We start from the raw sequence: 8,535 nt of genomic DNA on the forward strand, positions 1-8,535 counted from the left end.
CTTAATAATTTCCAGGTATGTCCTGCTCTCTAGTTTATGAGTGTCTCATAGTTAGGAATCTGTCTGATGCATCTCTTACATCTGTCTGTATCTCTTGTGCCTGCCAGTGTTTGAAACGTTGGAGATAAGTAGAGTTTTGTTGAATAAATGGTGTGACTTTTTTCAGCAGTTTATCACTTTTGACCAGTCTTGCTTGGTCCACTATGTATGCCTCTTCCACCACCCAAGGAATCCAAGTTTATTCTTTCCCTTTTTGATAACAGTTCTCTGGATACTACTTCTTACCTCCTTATTCCTTTGCAGATAGACATCATCCCAATACACTCCCTCTTCATTCAGACTCAAAAAAGAGGAAGAAGCAGGCAGGAAAGGCAAAGGAAATAGGAAACTTAGTTCCATAACTGATAGGAGCCATGTAATTTGGACAGTAGCTATATATACTCCAGGCCTTATAAATAATCTAAAAATTTCTAGGGGATGCGTTTTGAAATTCTAGCACTGGGAAAATAAGCAATCCTTAGAATGTTGCAAAGGAAATAAATATTGAAAATATGTGAACAACATAATAATAATAACTAACATGTATTGAGCACTGAATCTGGATCAGCTCCTGTTCTAAATAATTGTAATTGTACTATACCATTATAAATGGTCCTGATATCTGATAGGACAAGTCCCTCATCTTGCTGTTCTTCAATAGTATCATGGCTGCTTTTGGTTTGTGGCTCTTTCATATAAACTTTGCATTCAGTTTTCCTTTTTCTTTTTCTCTCTTTTTTTTAGAAAGAATCTCACTCTGTTGCTTAGACTGGAGTGTAATGGCATGAACATGGCTCACTGCAGCCTCAACCTCCTGATTTCAAGTAATCCTCCTGCTTCAGCCTCCCAAGTAGCTGAAGCCACAAGTGTGTGCCACCACCATACACCACCACGCATGCCACCAAGCCCAGCTATTTTTTTAATTTTGTAGAAATAGGGTTTCACCATGTTGCCCAGGCTGGTCTCTAACTCCTGGACTCAAGCAATCCTCCCGCCTTGGCCTCCCAGAGTGCTGGAATTACAAGCGTGAGCCACTGTGCCCAGTCTATGATCAGTTTTTTCAGTTCCACCAGAAATGAAACAAACAAAAAAAAAAACCCGTGTTGAAAATTTTTACTAAAATTCCAGCGAACTTATAAATCACTGTGGAAGGAATCAATGTCTCATGATAGTGAGTCTTCTAATACATCAACATAGTATATCTCTCCACTCATTTAGAACTTCTTTAATGTCTTTCTACAAAGTTTTATAATTTATTTCAAAGGGGTCATATACAATTTCTGGTAGATTTATTCCTAAGTACCATATTTTTTGTTGCTATTGTAAATGAGATTTTCTTTCTTCTGTTGCACTTTCTATTTGTTGATGGCAAAAAACTTTATACAACAATATGATATCCAACCATCCTCTCATTAATTCCATAAGAAGCCTATAGATTCTTTGAACTTTCTTGGTAGACAGTCATGTTATCTGCAATGACCATTTTGTGACTCATTTATTTCTTGCCTTACTGAAAATCCAATAAAATGTTGATGAAAACTGACAATGGTGGACGCTTTTACCTTTTCCTGGTCTTCAAAGAATGCTTCTAAAATTTAACCAAGAATAATGTTCTATTATTCACTAAGAATAATGCTCTAGTATTGGAAGTCCTGGCCAGAGCAATCAGGCAGGAGAAAGAAATAAAGTGAATCCAAATAGGAAGATAAGAAGTCAAACTATCCGTGTTTGCAGATGACATGATTCTATATCTAGAAAACCCCGTAGTGGTGGCCCAAATGCTCCTTCAGCTGATAAACAACTTCAGCAAAGTTTCAGGACACAAAAATCAATGTACAACAATCACTTGCACTCCTATACACCAACAACACCCAAGCTGAAAGCCAAATCAGGAACACAATCCTAATCACAATTGCCACAAAAAGAATAAAATACCTAGGAATACAGCTAACCAGGCAGGTGAAAGATCTCTACAATGAGAATTACAAAACACTTCTCAAAGAAATCAGAGATAACACAAACAAAGGGAAAAACATCCCCCATGCTCAAAGATAGGAAGAATCAGTATCATTAAAATGTCCATATTGCCCAAAGCAATTTACAGATTCAATGCTATTCCTATCAAACGACCAATGACATTCTTCACAGAAATAGAAAAAAATTATTTTAAAATTTAGATGGAACCAAAAAAAAGAGCCCGAATACCCAAAGCAATCCTAAGCAAAAAGAACAAAGCTTCAGGAATCATGTTACCTGACTTCAAACTATACAACAGGGTATAACCAAAACAGCATGGTACTGCTACAAAAACAAACACATAGACCAATGGAACAGAACAGAAAGCCCAGAAAGAAGGCTGCACACCTACAACCACCTAATCTTCAACCAAGCTAACAAAAACAAGCAATGGGGAAAGGACTCCCTCAGAAGACTGAAACTAGACCCCTTCCTTACACCATATACAAAGTCAACTCAAGATGGATTAATTACTTAAATGTAAAACCCAAAACCATAAAAACCCTGGAAATAAACTAGGCAATACCATCCTGGACATAGGAACTGGCAACGATTTCATGACAAAGATGCCAAAAGCAATCGCGACAAGAACAAAAATTAACAAATGGGAGCTAATTAAACTTAAGAGCTTCTGCACAGCAAAAGAAAGTATCAACAAACATGGGATATGTTAATTAATTATTTAATTAATGTACTAATTAATTTAATTAATTAATAGAGAATGGGAGAAAATATTTGCAAACTATACATCTGACAAATATCTAATCCAGTACCTATAAAGAACTTAAACAAATTTACAAGGTAAAAACAAAGAACCTCATTAAAAGTGGGTGAAAAACATGAGCAGACACTTTTCAAAAGAAGACATACATGCAGCCAAAAAGCATGTGAAAGAAAGCTCAAATAACACTGATCATTAGAGAAATGCAAATGAAAACCACAACAAGATACCATCTCACACCAGCCAGAATGATTGTTATTACAAAGTCAAAAAATAACACATGCTGGCAAGGTTTCAGAGAAAAGGGAAAACTTATACACTATTGGTGGAAGTGTAAATTACTTCAACCATTGTAGAAAGCAGTGTGGTGATTCCTCAGAGAGCTAAAATCAGAAATACCATTTGATCCAGCAATCCCATTATAGAGTATACCCAGAGGGATATAAATTATTCTGCCATAAAAACATATGCATGCAAATGTTCATTGCAGCACTATTCACAATAGCAAAGACAAAAATCAACCTAAATGCCCATTGATAACAGATGGGATAAAGAAAATGTGGTACACATACACCATGGAATACTACGTCACCATAAAAAAAAAACCAGATCATGCCTTTCCCAGGAAAATGTATGGAGCTGGAGGCCATTATCCTTAGCAAACTAACACAGGAACAGAAAACCAAATACCAGATGTTCTCACTTATAAGTGGGAGCTAAATGATGAGAACACATGGACACAAAGAAGAGAACAACAGACTATGGGGCCTACTTGAGCGGGGAGAAAGTTGGAGGAGGGAGAGAGGCAAAAAAAATAATTGGGCACTGGGCTTAGTACCTGGGTAACAAAATAATCTCTATGACAAATTCCTGTGACATGAGTTTACCTGTATAACAAACCTGCATGTGTACCCCAAACCTAAAGAAAAAGTTAAAAAAGAAAAAAAGAATAATGTTCACTGTAGGTTTGATTTGGTTTGGTTTAGATACCCTTTACCTGGTTAAGGAATTGTCCTTCAATATTTAGCTTCATGCCAATTTTTAAAATTATGAATGGGTTTTGAATTTGTCATATGTTTTCTGCTGACTTCTCATGCAAGCTTGGAGCTCAGTTTTCCCAGGCTGTCAAAATCAGTTACCACTCATCCAACGGCTTTCCACCTTCCTACTTTTGACTGCTATTGTCTCCTCACTTTTCTTATAGGTTTATATCATTGGTTGCCATTTTTGTAATTTGGGGGAGGGAGTGAAATGAATGCATACATTCAATCCATAATCTTTAACCGGACATTTTCCATCCTTAAAATTTTTCCTGCATATTTAAGTTAAATTCTAAAGTGTCACTCCCAGACACACACACACCCGCCAACTTGCATGCTATTTTTATCCTTTATAATTTATGTCACTGTTGTCTATCATTTAACTTTAATTTTTTAATCCCCACAGAAGATATTATTGTTTTAGATAAGATTTGTTAGATTACCAACTTTTTTTGCCCACTGGACCTTCTTCTATTTCAGACCTTACTTCCGGAGGCATTCTTCTTATTCCTTCAGAATCGCAGTCTCAAGGTGCAGTTTATGAACCCATAGGGACCCTGAGACCCTTTCTGGGGCCCACAAGGTCAAAATTACTTTCCTAATAATACCAAGATGTTATTAGTCTTTTTCACTGTGTTGACGCGTACACTGGCAGTGCAGAAGCAACAGTGGGTTCAAACCTCTGGTGCCTTAGCATGAATCGGGACAGTGGCACCAAACGATGCTGGGAATCTTGCATTCTTCACTGCCGCACACTCACAGTAAATTTCCAAAATGTCGATCGTGCTTAACAATGTGCTTGGTGAAGCAAAAAATATATATATTAATTTTATTAAATCTTGACCTTTAAGCAATGTCTTTTTAATATTCTCTGTGACCAAATGGGAATTACAAAAGGCATTTCTTCTGAATACCAAAGTATGATCGTTTTCTCAAGGAAAAACACTTCCGTGATTGAGTTGCAAGCTGACGTAACCGGTTTTTTCATGGAACACTATCTTTATTTAAAAGGATGACTGACAGACGAACTATGGCTATTCAGACTTGGATAACTGGCAGACATTTTCTCAAAATGGAACGAAGTGAGCCTGTTACTTCAGGGAAAACAACCAACAGAACTTGTTGCCAATGATAAAATTCAAGTTTTTAAGCAAAAATTAGAATTTTAGAAAACTTGTATTTGCCACCATGGGTCTGACAGCTTCCCAATACTTGGACTTTTCTAATGAGATCAGTGGTGATGTTAACGAATGTAATTTTTGCGTAAATGTTTGGAAGATCTACCTAACTCAATGAATCAATATTTTCAAAACAGAAAAATACCATTGTTAAAATTTTTTAAATTAATGGGTTAATTAAACAGTAAACAGTTGAAGAGAGAATTATTGATATATGGATTTTTTAAAAGTACTCAAAAAACAGCAAAGAAAACAAGGAGATGGAAAAAGTGAGAGACAATTTATCACAAACAGGCTTGTTTCTATTTTGCAAATTCTGTGTGGTTTCTTTTATATATTCCTGCTTATTTGGGTAGTTCATTATTGCTTTTCATTTCTGTGAGATACGTGGGTATATCTTTAAACATTTTATACATAATTGTTTGATATTCTACATCTTGATCATTCCAAAATCAGAATTCATGAAGACTCTAAATCCTTCGTTTACTGTTTCTGCTGACTTTCCCCATGGTGAGACAGAGGCTTTTTCTTCTGTCATGTTGGTGATCTTCAATGGTGAGCCCATAGTTGGTAGATCTTCATCTATGGAATCCTGAGCGGCTAATTCAGGTTGACTTCCTCCACAGCAGCTTTATCCTTGTTTCCACTGGGGGCCAAGGGGCACCAGACCTGAGCTGCCTTATTCCCTTCCAGGTTCCATTCACTGGCCTTGGGTTGAGCCCAAAGCTTAGTCTTCTGATTGCATTTGCTTACTGCTCACTGCATCTCCTTTTCAGATTTCAACAAAGTATTCTCTCTCTCTTTTTTTTAACACCCTTGGATATTTCTCTCATTACTTACAAACCTAGCACTGCATTTGAAATTACAATGTTACTCAAGCAGATATAATGTAATCAAAATACAACTTTATTTTTTCCTCCCACTGTTCCATTAGGCTTTATTTAGCAGGAGTAATGTTTCCCTGAGCCTGGATGAAAAACAATCTTGATTCAGAAACTAGATTGTCCAATTCTGTATAATAATTATAACTCTGGGCTTGACTTACCATAAAACTCCTCCTCCCCTAGCTTGGTTCTGCTTCAGGCTGAAAGCCTACAATGAAAAAGAGTGCCTGATTAGCTTCTTCCTTGATTTACTGCCTTGTGCTTCTCTTCTCCCCCTTCCCTTTCCCTCTCCCAGCTGTTTTCGTGTCCTCAAAGTCAAAGCAGGAAGATGGTAGACAGGAAAAGGACAAAATATTCTATGTCTTCATGCTCTGAGGTGTCTTCATGCTCTGAGGGTCATGAGCTCCTCAAAGGTTCCTATCACTGTACACCTTTCTCCTGCAACTTCTAGCCCCAGGTAGGTGCATTTCTAGCCTGAGTGATCATTCATGATTTCTCTCTTTGTTTTTGTACATCAGCAGTACGTAATCAGCTTCCATCTTCAGAAATCACTCCTTTTTTCCAGGTGGCAGTCTCTAAGAGAACCCACTCTGGCTCTCAGTACCCACATGTAGTCCCTTTGAAACAATGAGACAGGCTTTGCTAAAACACAAAACACAAGAAACCCTAGGCCAACCCCTTCCCACGTCTGCCAAGAGAGTGGTTAGTCCGCTCTTTTCTTGCCCTCTAGATTTCCAACATCAGAGTCAAGCCCCAGCCCACACATATCAAAGCTCTCCAGGTACCCATGGTAGTCCTCCTCAGCAGACCTCAGATGAAGAAGAAAGTATCTCCCTCTGTGTCAGGGGAGGAAGTGGGACTTTACTGTTTTCTCCAAAGATACTTCCTCACTAAATGCTTTTCCTCTCTCCTTGTTCTAACCCCATTTCATATTATTGGTGTACCATGTCATGGAGTGTGTTCTCCAAATATTCACATTCTCTTTGGTATCTATCATAACAGTTTTTCAGTCAACCTCAAAGGGAAGGATTTCAGTCCAACATCCTGTTACTCATCATAAATATGTTATCCATGCTCTAGCTGTGTATTTAGTTCAACATACTGGAGGAAGCAGAAGACTGTTTTAATAAGCTTGATGTGAAATAACTCATTTACATTTCATAATAAACTGGTTTAAAAATATGGACTTTGGGAGGCCGAGGTGGGCGGATCATGAGGTCAGGAGATCAAGACCATCCTGGCCAACATGGTGAAACCCCATCTCTACTAAAAATACAAAAAATTAGTCAGGACTGGTGGTGTGTGCCTGTAGTCCCAGCTACTAGGGAGGCTGAGGCAGGTGAATCGCTTGAACCTGGGAGGTGGAGGTTGCAGTGAGTCAAGATTGCGCCACTGCACTCCAGCCTGGCAACAGAGCAGGACTCCATCTCAAAAAAATAAAAAACTTAAAAATAAGGAATAAGGCTGCAGTGTTAATTTAGTTTTATACTAAAGGCCCTGAGCTGTGAAGAAGAGTGTAGCCATAAACCAATGTCATGTCCAGAAAATAATGATCAAGAATACTATAGAGAAGGGCCTGGTTTCTTCATTACACATTGTGCTTCATATACTGTTACATGAGTATGTCTGAGCCCACTTTTACCTCATTTGGATGCACATGAGGCCATTTATTCCTCCAGATACACATTGTATAGTTATTTTCTGCTCTAGTAAATTAATAGCTTAATTAGCACCTTAATTTGATTTTAAAGGCTGAAAATATAGGTAATAGTGTATTCTTTTTAGAAAAAAAATTCTAAATAATCACACTTCGTGTCTAGTTATTAAACATCCAAACTGCAGTTTTATACAAAATAGAAAAAACCAATATCTACTAAAAGCTATTTTGGGCAATTAGGAGGAATTCTCTTGTTTACAATAGAGGAGAAATGGTACAAAAGTAACTGAACACATGCCAGAATAATTAGCAGGCTCTTGGCTCATTTAAATTATGTGCACATTGCCATTTTAATGCATTTTTTAAATACCCACTTGCAATTCTGTTTTATTTTTGGAAGAAAATTAGTAGCTTTCTACTAGGTATGACTAGTAAAACCAGATTTGTTTCCTGTTTTCCTGGAAAACATAAAACTTCCTGGCTTTATAGACCCACTTTTAATAATAATTAAAAACATAAAATAATAATAATCATACTTTGCATTTATACAACACTTGTGCACGAAAACTGGAGGCATTCTTTTTTGTAAGATAATTTATCTGTAAGAATATTATACTGTTTCTTCATGCTCACTATATAATCTGTTGATTCTAAGGATCATCTAATATTAATAATAAAAGGATTAAGACTGCAATTTTCTTTTTTTAGGAAAATACCCGAGTGACCTCCTCAAAACAAACTCAGGGCATGAATTTTACACATTTTCTTCTAAATTTAAGGTCTCTGATGATTAGTCACAAAGTGGTGATTAGCAAGAAGAGGACCAATTAGCATGTTTTGTATCCTAAGAAATAAAAAAAAAGAGAGCAGAGAGAAGATAGGCATTTCTCTTTTCGAAGGCATAAATGCAGAGAATTTAGTCAAAAGGATAGCAGACACACTGATCTAAAAGCCATAATCTAGACTGATAAAATTTTTATCATTAAAAAGTTACAACATG

This window comes from Rhinopithecus bieti, unplaced genomic scaffold, assembly GCF_001698545.2.
Source record: "Rhinopithecus bieti isolate Rb0 unplaced genomic scaffold, ASM169854v2 scaffold_7683, whole genome shotgun sequence".
Classification (NCBI taxonomy): Eukaryota; Metazoa; Chordata; class Mammalia; order Primates; family Cercopithecidae; genus Rhinopithecus; species Rhinopithecus bieti.